Source organism: Bombus fervidus, chromosome 6 (genome assembly GCF_041682495.2).
Source record: "Bombus fervidus isolate BK054 chromosome 6, iyBomFerv1, whole genome shotgun sequence".
NCBI lineage: Eukaryota > Metazoa > Arthropoda > Insecta > Hymenoptera > Apidae > Bombus > Bombus fervidus.
The window spans coordinates 17793336-17807384 of NC_091522.1; positions in this window are offsets into that span (position 1 = coordinate 17793336).

The following is a 14049-nucleotide window of genomic DNA, read 5'->3' on the forward strand; positions in this document are numbered from 1 at the left end:
CGCCCCCGCGGAACCCGTGCAACCGGTACCGTGTCCTATCCTCGGCCAATGCGAACCACTCCAGTCACACCACAGCCCTAACCCGGACCCCTGTTCGGTGGGCGTGTTTGTACCGCGCGACTCGGCCAATCCAACACCAGTTTCAACGTCGCCTTCGAGTTCTTCTCCCGCTTCGGCATCGGGGAAATCGAGTTGGCCCCTCGCGTTCCCATCGTCTGGCAGATGGCGTTGCTTGGATCGAGAACGTGGTGGCGCTTGATGCGCGTCGTCGCGCGTGGGGATGAAAACGAGCGAGTGGACGAGCGTGGGGGAAGGTCGGCTCGAAGGGGCTGAAGCGGAACGACGCGGGGTCCGGGATGACGAGGCGACTGCTCGGGGAACGTGACGACTCCTAATTGTCTAATTCCCGGGCGCGATGCGCGAATTGATTGGCAATCCCCGCGTGCGTCTGTGTCGGTACCTGTGCGTGAGCACGCGTGTACGCGCGCGCACGTTTCCTCCTCGTTTCCCACGTCGCGTCGTCGCGTCGTCGTGGCTACGCGGCCGCTTGACGAGATAATGACGCTGTCGGGATACCTTGGTCGAGCTGCTGCAACGGGCAGGATCATTTTTTCTGCGGAAATTTCGCGATCTCTGGACTTGCACGTACGAGGGTGTATGTACGAGGCAGGGGTGGTTCGCGTTGTACCAGGCTACGATAGACGACGGTATCGAACGGGTCGGTGATTGATGGAAATTGGAAGTTTGATTGGCAGGTTTTTGACGTGCTTGTTGTGGATTCCCAACTGACTGGCCGTTGAAGACGGGAAATGACGGACCGAGTACAGCGGCGGTCCACGAGGGTGCACGTTAAACGCGCAGGATAGCGAGATAAGATTCTCCGGGTTAGCTTCTAGTTTTTATTCCCGTCAGATCGAAGCCTCGCTATTGATATCGCGCCGGTACAACGAGCGACTTTGCAACTTCGTTATCGAAGGGCCGAAAATCCGCACCGAAAGCTTACATCAAAGACCATCGTAATGACATGCCACGGAACGCAAAATTAATTGCCTCCCGTAACGAGTGAATCCTCGTCAAAGGGGCATTAGGCCGGCGAATCCCCGGATACGCGGTCGACTGGCCTTTCGCGGAATCTTCGCGATGTTGTTGTATACCGGCCGAACAATATTTTAGGATTAAACTAATCCGATCGGCAGGTTGCCGGTGATAGTCCTGGGTGACAGCCAAAAGCCGCAATGTCCCGTGGGAGAATCACGTGGAAGAAAGAGGAGCAGAACTTTCCCGTCACACCGAGACAAGCCGATTAACCAAAATCTTGTTAGAACTGCGCGACAGGAAGCTCGTGGGGTGTCGTTCGGTTGCGAGCCAACGAAAACGAAGGATCATTACTGGAAGGATGTTCGCGCGAAACTTTACCAAGCTTCCTCTTCAAAACCATCGTCGATTTTCTCGACAATTTTTTCCAGTAGACGTTATAATTTTACACTTTCGACGAAAGCTTCGCTTTCCTGCGAAACGAATCGCAATCGCGGATAGTTACACGAAATCGTCGTCGATGCGCCGGAATTCCATGACCCTGATAGCAACGACGATATCGTTCCCCAGCGGCAATAACGAGGAAGATTTTTTCCAATTACCGACGTCATCGTCGCCGTCGTTATTGTCGTCCTTCGGCTGCGAATCGACGATTCACGGAGGATTAAGCTCGGACGTCCCTCGGTTCCTATCGAAAACGAGCAGAACGAGAACATCCCTCCGCGTACCATCGTCCTCCCTCTCCCGTTGGCCTTCCGCGAAGGAGGAGTTAGCTGCTCGTTTCGGGACATTTCCAAAGCCGTTTGCACATTAGCGGGGAATAAACGACACCGAAATATAGCGCGGATGCGCGATCGCCATAATAGGAGCGCCGAGTAGTCTATTAAGCGTCCTCAAAACCAGTTAGTGAGTCGGCAATCCAGTTTAGGTACAAAATGGCTGTCGTTTAGCGAGGATTAATGGTCTCGGGAGTGCCTCGGGGCAGCATAATGGGGCAGATGCGTCCTGGATGAGGGGGAACCATCCCCCTCCACCTTTCCCCGTCTCGTCCCTTCTCCGTCGCTCCCGTATCGCGACACAACCACCCCGCTGGCCTAGCCTCCCTTACTCCACCCCTCTGCTAACCTCATTATATACACCTATCTGGCTACGGGGTCCATTATGCCCTTTTTGTGCTTTCCTTTCGTACGCCGGAATAAATACACGCGTTTCCTCTGCGTTCGCGTACCTTCGTACGCGTTCGTATACGTATATAGCCCTGTTGCTTATGGTCGTGTTGGTTATGGCCGTGCGGTAGAACACGGTGCACCGTGTGCAAGGGCAAAGTGTGGTAGCAACGGGGGGAGTCGGCTCTCATATTTGGGCCTCGAAGCGCCGTTTAGTTTGGCGTTTCATGGTTGAGCGACTCCCCTAGCTGCGCCGCTGCCTCTCTCGCTACCAAACCTCGTCTCTCGTTTCGACGTCCTGGGAGCAAAGCAGTCGTTTCGAAATCGACTTCGCGACACGGCTCTCCCCTTTCTTCTTCCACCTCGCGCGCTCGTGCTCGCGTTCCTCGCGTCCCGTTCGAATCACGTCGCTTTTGTCGACGCGCGCCGTTGACAGAGATTTAGAGAACCACGTTCCAACTGGTCGATGCCACTGTTTTGAGTCTCCGATCGATCGTACGGTCTCGACAACGAACAGGAACACGATTTCCTTCGCCGTTTTCGTTGTCCTGTTTTAAACGTTACCGCGAGACATCGCTACTTTTTGCAACAACGTTACAACGTAGTTTGACAATTTTTTGCAAGAGTATTTGCGGCGATCGTCGCGTCCCGCGGCGTCGCTCCTTTAATCCGGTTGTCTCTCGGGACACAGCCCGAAATTCGCACCACGCCTACAGTTTAACGAGATAATACCAGCCGTTTAAAAGGTACAATAGAATTTTAAATACCTGGCCCTTTGTCCGGCCAGGGACCAGCAGTAACCGGACTTTCCGCAGGTGACTAACTTACTCCGCCTCGTTCTCTTCTTCGACGCTTTTCTAATTCGCGTGCACGTCGCTGGGATTTGCGTCTTCCGCGAAAAAAAAAAAAAAAACGTCTCTTTCAACGGCCGAGTAACCGTAAAATAAATTTCGAAATTCAACTATTCCAACATTTTAACGTTCGGACATTCTAATTAAAAATTTTCGAATTAATACCGAGAGACTTGATAACGTATTCTTACAGTTTTCCTTTTTTTTTCTTTTTTTTTTTTAATAGATCGATCGTATGAGCAAAGGCCTCTAATTTTTTTATCTCGGGACACGGACAGACTCGACGACTCGTGAAACGCTTAAGTCGGGTTCCGATGTTTTCAGATAGGCCGATACAGAAGAACCCAAAGAGGATTTCCAGTGGGCGTACATACTATAGACAGAGTTATCCGACGCGTCGGACAAAACGCTCTCGCGTACCTTGGAAAATCCTAAAATAATCAAACATAGGTTGCAACGGTCGGCTCATCCTGCAAACAGGATTAGGACGAGACGCAGGATGGATCGTCGAGGGTTGACCGGTCGAAAGCCGCCGCTCTACCTGTTCCGAACAGAAACTTGACTTTACGGACTTGCACGTTTCAACCCCTCTCCGTTCATCCTTTGCTAAAAATTTGTTTCTCCGACATGGGGTTGTTTGTACGCGAGAAAATTGTTTTCTTATCTGGACGCGGAACGATTCGCCACGTTCGTACGATTGTTCGTCAAACGATGCCGTGTTTGACCGTGTCAAATATTTTCGAACTGTTTGCAAAGTACCATTAGGACGTTAGGTGTGTTAAAAGCGATACAAAAGCGATCAAAGTTGCAGTTAAAATTCCGATCGTTGAACGAACGACGAAAAAGAGGTCGGATGATGATGACGGATTCTTTCGCCAACAGGATGATAAATTTCAATTTGCTGGCCGAATCTCTGTCTATGCGCTACGAAACGTATCTCGAGTCGCGCGAATTGAATTTAGCCTGCGTGCAACTGGTCCGAGCGTGGAGAAAGAATATCTCGTAGAAGCCAGACAGAGAGAAGAGAAGAGGAGGAAAGAAAAAAGGAATCGTCACGCGTACTTGATCGCTTCGAGGTATAAAAGGGGATGATTTGTAACCGGTCATTGTTCGAGCAACGGCCAATGACTGGCCGGCGTATCTCGTATCGAGCCAATCGCGCGAGCGAGAGAACCTAACGAGAGGATCCGCTTTCAGACGCACGAGTGCAAGTCGTGGAGATACATAGTCGGGGGGTGTCGAGACCCCCTCGTAACCCTCGTGCATCTCTCTCCCTCTATCTTTCTCTCGCTCGTTCGCTCTCTTCACGAAACCAGATGCTATCCCGCAGGCTAACGCGGCGCAACGGCCTCCATTATGTTTGTTTATTTATTATTAATAGGAAATTCATAACAATCACATAATAGGAGTCCGCGTATAATGGGTTTTTGTCCGTAAACTGGTTGGCCGTGGCACAGGATCCCGCGCGTCGTCACGCTCGAGCTACTCCCCGTTGCACAATGCACGAGCTTTTCCCGGATATTCTCCACGCCTCTTTGAAAAATCCACCGAGTCACCGTGTATAACTCGAGGAGACGACGAATTTCCTTTATTCGTAGTTTTATTTGGCCGCGGTGCGCCGTCTCTCTATCCAACGTTCCGCCAGGAAATTAATCGGCCCGGACGTATCGCGCTTCTGTCGCTCTCGACAGTTTCTCCGTACTTTCCCTTCCACTTGCTCGACACGGGGTGGAGTATAAATAACCGTCATCCAGGGGAAAGGTGGCTCGTCCGAGTCCCTTTTAGCGCGAAGCTCTGGATTCGATAAAAACGAGCCGGCGTCCGCTGTCCGCGTGAATCAAAATCGAGCCCCGATAAAGACAGTCGATCACCGGCCGCCGCGCTACGCCGCGTCGCGACATCCCCCGCGAGCCATGTCCGAATTGAAAAGCGTTTTCGATTCGGGACCGTGTCGAAAAAACGACGAGAAAAAGCTCGTCCAACGAACGAACGAACGAATGAACGAACGAGCGAGCGAGCGAGCGAACGAACGAACGAACGGAAGGGAGCAGACCGAAAAAGAGAACGTGCCGGAAAAATGGGTGGTATCGAAAAATGGCGCTCGAAACGAGGACTCGACGCGCGATTTTGCGCGTTCTCCCTCGTTCCATGGCCGCTGTGATCCGACCAGCCATCCCTCTCTCCAAACCTCTCCCCCTTCGTGCCACCCCTCTTTCACCCTTCTCTTCTTGCCTGCCCTGCTGCTCCTCTTCGCTCTTCCATCGCGGCGTTGATGTGAACTCAAGGGTGCAAATTCCCGCTCGTTCGAAATTCAGGACAGGAAATTAGACGGGCGTCTCCCTCCCATAGAAATACCCGCGAAGCGTGAGAGATACGAGGGAGGTACGGCGAGCAACTCCCGTCCGCCCGCGTCGCCCGGTGTCGTATCGTGCTAACAGCCTAGCCCTCCTTTGCTTCGACGTCACCGATCACCCACCCCCGCCCACCCTCTTCGTCTTCAATCCGCCGCGAACGCGTACATCCTTTCAATAGGCGGTGGATAAGTTGATGTAATAAGAGCGTCGGTTCTTCGTGCCCTTTTACGAACCCACCCTCGCGCCAACACGGAGTAGACAATTTTTCGACGACCGGCGTAAGCTGATTCGCAAGCCGATACGAGAACGTTTTGCGGCAACTCAGGTAAATAGAACGTGCCAAGATATGTTTCAGTTGCTGGTTGATTTATTACGATAGACGCCAGGATGGCGCTCTTCCTTTTCCATGTGTTTCTCTCGAGTTTTCGCGAGCCGCGCTTTCCTGCTCGTTACGCTGTTGAAATTTAGCCGATTCGTTACGGATTTCAGCCGATTTTATCGCCTACGAACAAGACTCGCGTATTCGAATTTTAGATCTCGTTGTCCACGGTCGTTCCAACGATACACCTTTTGCGTTATATCCCACTTCTGTACGAAAGGCGACACGCACGATTCTTTATTGGATCGACGAACACTGTTTTCATCGAATCGTCGATTAGAAAGCACACGCGTCACAAATTTCAATTATTCGATCGATATCCATCGTCGACGATCGCAGTCGTTCGTGCAATTATCGCCAACAGCGTATATCTAGCGAAATCGCGTAGTAGCGGAACAAATTCTACGCAGAACGTCCGACATCATCCCATCAACACGATCGAGTTTTGTTTTCCGCGTTTCTGCTCGATCTTCTCGCTACGGTTCCCGTCTCTCGCGCGTATCCCGCCCATTTTCTTCTCTTTCTTCCTTTCTAATTCGAAATCCCCGTGACAAGTTTTGACAGGGTGGTCCGGTTCATCTGATCTCGGGATTAGGTCAAGACCTTGACAGGTTGCCAAGAGGATTGCCTGTGTTTGGTCTTTCGAGTCACTGTCACTTCGTCACCTCGTTTTCTCCTTCTTTCTACTCTTTTCCGAATTCCTCGTCCCAAAAGTTTCGTTGTTGGCCAGTTTGCAAACTACAGGTAGGTCTCCAGGACTCGTCGTCGACTCACCATGACTTAAGTCGTGATCGTTGTTTTACACGCGCGTGCTCCTCCTGCTCTGTCCTATAATCCAATTTGCAAAATGCACCGACCGTTACCTTGTTTTCAGATGAACAGGCTGAGATACCGGGGGCGGGTCACCGTAGCTTTTCTGCGAATGTAACGGTACCTCTGATTATGCAGGTGATTTTCTTTTTTATGAACACACCGTTATTCTTTCACGGATCGTTCTCGCTAGGAGTTAATAACAAACAAAACATTTAAATATTTGTACGATGAATGTTGTTACGAGCACTCGATACACTTAGCGTGGAATGTCAATGTACATCCACCGTGGCATAAAATTAAGACGACGCGTGGCCTTTATCTGACCTCTCTTGCACAATTCAACTATTGTTCCTTACTAGTTACGAGCTACTCTCGTATTGCAAACGAAATTTTACGTATTGCATCACCTCGAATAAAATTTGACCAGGTATCCTGTTTAAAGCGAAACGGTAAAATATCAGTCTAATAATTCGTAACTTGTTAATTCGCTAATAATGCCAGCTGATAAATTCTTACGCAATTAAAATTGAATAAATAAAGGAAGAGGATGCACCGAAATAATAGCGCATAGCGAATAAAGAAACACGCGAGAGCCGCGTTCAGAAAGAAGCAATCTCTCAACGATATTACCAAATATTATCAAAAAGTAGCTTGTTATATCGTCCGATTACGTTACAGTACACGGCTATTAAGCTTCTCCACGCAACAATCGACGAAGAGGCTCTGCTCGAGATGGAGCGGAGTGTGAATAATCGATTATCCCCGCGTTTCGTAGATTTGTCTATTCATGCTTATTGGAATATCGACGAGTAATGGAATTATTCGTGCCGCGTTGCCAAAACTGATAGGCGAAACGAAGTTGGGAGCACTCAAGGAAATTGAATGGGGCGTTATTCCATCAAAGGCTCGTTAGAAAATCACAGCTGGCGGTTTAGCGATCCAGCGATGGCTTCATTCGAGGGTCGACATTGATCCCTGTCGATATATGACACCCCGCGTCGCGTGTTCCACGAAAATATTACTCAAATCTCAGGAAACAGAGTCGTAAAACGGTAATCCTTCGTCTTTGTCTCTTTTACTCAGCCTCTATCGGTTTCCATCGATATCGAATCTCAAAGGAACACCGATCAGCGTGCACGACGTTCGAGTGGAAAAATTATTACAACGTCACCTGCAATACCTTCGGTCTTGCAAGAATTATGCGAACGTTTCTATTTGTCAGCCTCGAGTATTTGGGTTGTACGAATCGGATCGTTGATCCAATCAGTTTCTTCCTTTCTAGATACATCGATTTGCTTGTTTCGGTCTACGCTTCAATGACGTTTAAATTACTATTTCGTAACCTCGAACGAAGCTTCGACGACTTTTAATCGATCTTCGAGCGATCCAGAACGGTGTTCGAACGACTTTCGACTTTGGAATGCTCGTGAATAACGTTGGAACGAATTTCGAAGGATTTTCAAACATTTTTCGAAGCAAGTTCGATTCTTCGATAATCTTCGTATGATTTTCCAACGATACGCCGATAATGGAGTGGCCTATGCTTCGTATAAGGTGCGAACGTTTAGTTACATCACGACACGATAGCTCGCACGAAAGTACTTAATAAAATTATCTGAAACGGTCGGGGGCAAATTTAAGTGGTGTGACGGCGAGCTCTATGTTTCCGCGAATATCGTGCTCGCCGTGGGCAATAAAAACGCAATTTAGGCGGCAACCTGCAATTTCCTTCGCTATAAACTCTCCCCGTTTCTTCTGCGTGATTTCTAATCGCGTCGACGCTTTATTCGATCCAATGTTTCTCCCGTTCAATTACCGTCACTCTGCACCTCGTACATTCACGGAAGCAACTACAGATTACTCAAAATATAGCAAAAGTATAAGCTAATTTGTGTCTGTGGAGTTTGCGTACATTTTCGTTCCTCGTTCCACAATTTCGTCGTAGATTCGCCGTTGGACAGTCCTACGAATAAGACAAACGGTGTAATCCTTTCATCTGTCAGTCGAGACGTCTTGCAATCGTTAAGAGACGTTGATCGACGACGAACGACGAAGAACGTAGATATTCGGGTGCGGTGAGACGATAACAACGTCAGGCAACGTGCAGTCGATATAATTAACGACGATTATATCTAAAACGCGTTCGCTAGGCCTTGTCCCTGCAATTTCTAAACGTTACACTTTTAATCAGCGCGTCATGGAACACCGACCAACCGTGTCGCGGCGTACAATGGACGATGGTCCGGGCAAACGCTCAGGAAGGGTGGCCTGCGTATTGTGCGTTGATTTAAGGATGTACGATCGTTGACAGTGCTTCCCATCTGTGATTCCGATGAAATTGACGCCGATTAAGGAGCCATTCGATCACGCTTCCGCATAGGAGCCTATAAATATCATCGTAAATGGTCGAATCGAGTAGTTTATAGCGAATTAATAATCGTCCCGGGGTGTTTAACCTTTCCTCCAACGCGTGTCCAAGCTTTTCGTAACGAGGATACAGGTTCGAATCCGATTTTTGTCCTTCTTCGTTTATCGTACGATGTTGTACGGAATAAAGTTCAGCGGTAATCGAGGCATTCTCCTTTTCGATCGTTTCGTCTCTTAGCTTAAGCCAATAGTTTTGGCTAACGTGCTCGTGTGGTTCGATAGTTCAATCGCGCAACTCGATGTATCCCTTTCTAAGAAAAAGAGATTTCTACGAATAGCGAAAATCTGACGCCGATGGAAATTCGAAAAGATTTTGGTTTTGTATCTTTTCGACGTACGTTTCTATCGTGGCTTTGCGATATCGAAGTAAATACGTGTATCTGGGTGAATCCTTTTCGAGAAAATGTTCGATAAGAAATCGACATAATATTAAATTTGAACTAAGTATTTCTATGTAGGCCTTATCGAAATCGAGTCAGACAGCGAGCAAATATACATATCACGAAAGCAACGAGCCCAATAAATCCGTATCCTTATCAAGCCAGCTGTAATTAAGAAAGAGTATGAACTTTGACCGACGATCGACATGCATCGTATCGTTATGCATGAGCACACCCGATATGTCCGTAATCGTGTCTATTTAGGTACTAACACTTTAATTCCGATACAATGAACGCATTCACGGATACTCGACGCGTTCAGGCCAAAGCGGGGAGAAACCTGGGAAATCATACCAGTCAGGCTAAACGTATGAAAGCTGGTTACATGTTGCCAATTGTATCCAATTTCATTGGTCTGTTAAATGGAGTGATCGAAGTATTTACATGTTTAATATGCTAGATAAAATATCGTAAGCTTTTTCGAAGATTCTTGGAACAGCGACGGAGGATCGATGACGTTTTATTTGAAATTGCAGAAACTATCAGACGAACTACCAATCTTCTTTCAAACACAAATTTTCCAACTTCTTCCTTGGGGAGGATTTATCGACGCGTGATTCTCCAACTCACTGTTCTTCGACTTTGTTCCGGAGAGACGAATCGGAGAGTCCGAAAGAGTCGAATAAAAATCTAAAAGAAACCTTTTTCGTTTTCATCGATGAGTATCTACTCCCATTACTCGATGAGTAATCCTAACGTCCCACGTTGAATCCGAAATCTTTCGATTTTAAGTGGCAAGTGCGTCCTGTAAAAATCGATTTAACGCACGTCAAAAATCACGAAAATTGTTTCAACACAGAATCCATCGAAACCGATGCTGCCTTATCATTTGCTAAACTCCATCGTTCTGCTGACTTTTTTAACTTAACAATCCCATATCGAATTACTTCAACGAAGACTCCATCGGAAATAATTTATTCGTTTACCAATTTCATTGCTACGTTCCCTTCAATTTCTTTCATTTTACTAATAGCCAATATCGAACCCAAAATCCTTTGACTTCAAATACATTCAGCGAATATCGATCCGAGCGTAGTTCCTATCCTTTGAAAGGCCGTCATCGAGAAGCCGGGAAATCGTTCCAACGAAACGACCAGATTCGTTTTCCAGTTGTTCCAGCAGGAAAGCGACAGCAAAGTCTGTTCCGTTTGCAGGGGGTTGACCAGGGATGCATTTCGGGTTCCGCAGACGGTCGAATTTCATCTAAGAAGGCCGACACGTCGCCAGGGCGTGGCAAAGCCGCGTTTTTCGAGTGGAACGAGCGGCGCGAATTCCTTTTTGTCTATTCTCTGCTATCCTTTGATTCTCTTCGCCGACGTTTCCCCTTCTCTCTTTGCTCGAATTTTCCTCGTGCCCCCTTTTGGTCAGCTCTTCGGTTCCGATCGGCAATTTGCATGGGCAACACAGTGGCAATTAGTCATGGCGGTGTCATTGTTCCGAATTCGATACCGGTATCCGCTCGGCAACGAGGCGCCAGTTTTCTAATTAGCACCAACGAACGAAATAGACCAAGAGGCAGTCGGTCTGTAAAAGAAATATAATTTTCTCTGGATAGAATAACGAACAGGGCCATTATTTGTTAGGAATTTGTTGCAACACGAACACGAGATGTTCTCTGGTTCTGAGACGGAGAAGCTTTGTATGTTTCTCTCACTCGAGAGATTATCTGGGATATCCGCGTAAAACAATGAGAACGTATATTTTAAAATTAAAATTTATTTTTATATTATATACATATTATGTACATAAAGGATACATTTTGAGTAAAAATTTGCGATATACCGGGTGTCTACCGCAACTGGTTCAAGAAGTCACCACGGTTAAAACGTACACGATAGAGATAGATCACGTTAGGAAAAATCTATTGAGATATGTATAATTTTGTGTGCTAGACTAGATTGGCCGCGTAGTAGTAGTAGTAGTGACACGTATGTGAATATGAGTGTATGGAAGTATGTGTGTGCACACTGTCTCGAAAAACAGATGAATGTAACTGTTTCGTTGGCAGTCTGAAGTACAGAAGATGGTGAGAAAAAGAGAGTGCTGAGGCGCGTGCAAATGTGTATCGACGAAGATCATGGAAATCGTTTAACAAACAAATCTAAAACTATTTTAATATGAATTCTAAGTGTAACTGTTGGAATACAACGATATTTCACGCATAGGCACAAATACTCTTACACAGACACCCAAACAGGACACTTACACAGGTCATACTCGTTACTGTATAGAGAGCGGGGCTCAAAATATTTAAGGATCATGGGTCACTATCTACGTTTAGTCTGAGAGTAACTGACCAACTGTCAACAAAACGTTGTTAATTATATCACTTGTTTATATACATTTGCTTCTGTAGTTCTGTTTAATAAATATCTTAACTTTAAGATTCTTAATCTTAAGATTAAGATTAAATTCTAACAGTAACCTTGGTGTTCCTTTACTTTTATTTCGGCAATTAAGATTTTCGGCACAATTTTCAACAAAATCAAATGATTTCGAGCGATGCATCGTTTTTGGTCCGAATACTTTCATACCTGTTTTGTGGAAAATTAAAAAATCTATCGAACGTACAGTTGGATTTAAAAAAGGAGAAATGCCACGTACCACGCGATGCACCGCTCGAAATCGTCTAATTTTTCCAAACGAAAGCTTTTCTATGTTCTATCGTTCCGAAGCTGTGGCTTGGCCCAGTTGCCTGGAATACCTCGTATCGTACACGCTAGCGAACTATCGACGATCAAAGTGTAAAAGTATCAGGGAAATAAAAACGAAGGATTCGTGAAAAATATGCAAAGCACAGAGGAGCAGTGCAAGCGAGCTTTTATCCCGTGTACGTACAATTTTGTATAATATCGCGTACGATGGTAAATCTATTTTGTTTTGTCGTTACTGAATTCTATGCCCGTACAACGGAAGATGTTTGTTTGGCCGATCGTTCTTTTCGAAGAAATTGTGCATTATATAATTAACCTTATCGAAGTTTTAATATCAGAAACCGTAAGTCACGTAAGTTGTTAGGAATAATTTCTATGGGATTTCGTAAATGGCGTTACGCCAGCAAAATCTTGTTGAACACACAATGCGTTGGCGGGATCCAGCTCGGCTGTGTATGTTTGGCAGATTATGAAATATTTACTCGAACGCGAGCTCGTTTATTGGTATCTGCACGATCCAATTACTTTTTTCTTCTCTGGCTGTTTGCGAACGCTGATTAGCATTCCGATATATCGCGGTTGTGTATATTCCAGTGGCATGCATATCGCGTTAATTACACAGAAGATAACGTCTCCCTGGGCATTCACATCGATTTCGTGGCTGTGGAAAAAGTTGCTTGATTTATGAATCGGCCGTCTAATTATTAATTAAACCGTTATACACTGTCGATTATGAGAATCGCGCGTGTCGCGCCAAGTCCAATCGCGGGTCAACCAAATTTCGCCGAAACGATACGATTTTTTTCTTCCAGATAAAGAACAATAAAAAACGTTCAACGAGTTTCGTAACAACGTATCGAGAGATACAAATTCTCCGACTATCGGTCGATTATCTGTCACAGTTATTATTCGGCAATTTTTTCTCCGAAAATATGGTTCGTCAGAAAGACATCAAAGTCTGACGTGTCTTCCGAGCAAAAAAAAAAAAAAAAAGAAAAGAAACGGGTTAAGGTCATCTCCTCCCTCCAATGAAGTTACGCTCTTAATATCCAGTTTGCGTCATCAGCAATTAGTTCACGTCAGAAATTCGTCAAGCCGATCTAGCCTTCGAACTCTGTTGTAATTCGTGTTATCGCGACAAGCTGTTACACCGAAGCCTCCATGCTTGCTCATTGTTCGCTTTTCACCGCTGGAATTCAACGAAATATTCCAATGAATAAATCGACACGCTGGAAAATTATACTTTTTGCTGCTTCCTTTTCTCTTTTTTTTTTTATTCAAACGGTAAATCGTTCGTGAATGAACGGTGAATGTTCGGTAAACTGCAGCGAGTGTAAACGAACCGTTCGAGATGTGTACGTAGCACGTAACGAGTGGAAACGGAATCGTAGCTCGTGACACGGGATAGAAAGAGGGAATCAGAAGAGAAAAGGATCGGAAGAACGCTTAATAAAAGCGCTACATGGTGATAACTTCTCGATAATACGTTGTAATTAGTCACTGCCAATTAACAGCTGCTCAAACGGAAAACAACTGAGCTCGTTAGCGATATTCGGTAGAATCCGCCCTCCCCGGCAAATCCGTTTTAGCGCTGTACATTTTTTCAGCTCGAGTCCTTTTCGCGACTTTTGCGAAATTGCGACGAGATTATTAAACGAGACGATCGCTCCCTCTTTATCGCCGTGTATTTATAAACCAGTTCGAACCGCGCGAACAACGATCGATTAACTGGATTCGTGCAACGTGACGAATAAAAAAGAAGAAAAAATACCATCGGAAAGATCAAGGGAAATAATTATGATCGTCGCTAGAGAGCTTTGACGGAGAGTCCTAATTCGCGCGTATCGATACTTTGCACGCGGTAATACTAACCTGATAGTTACGGAATTAGTATCGCGTAACAGGTTCTCAAAGATTCAAATACAAATAG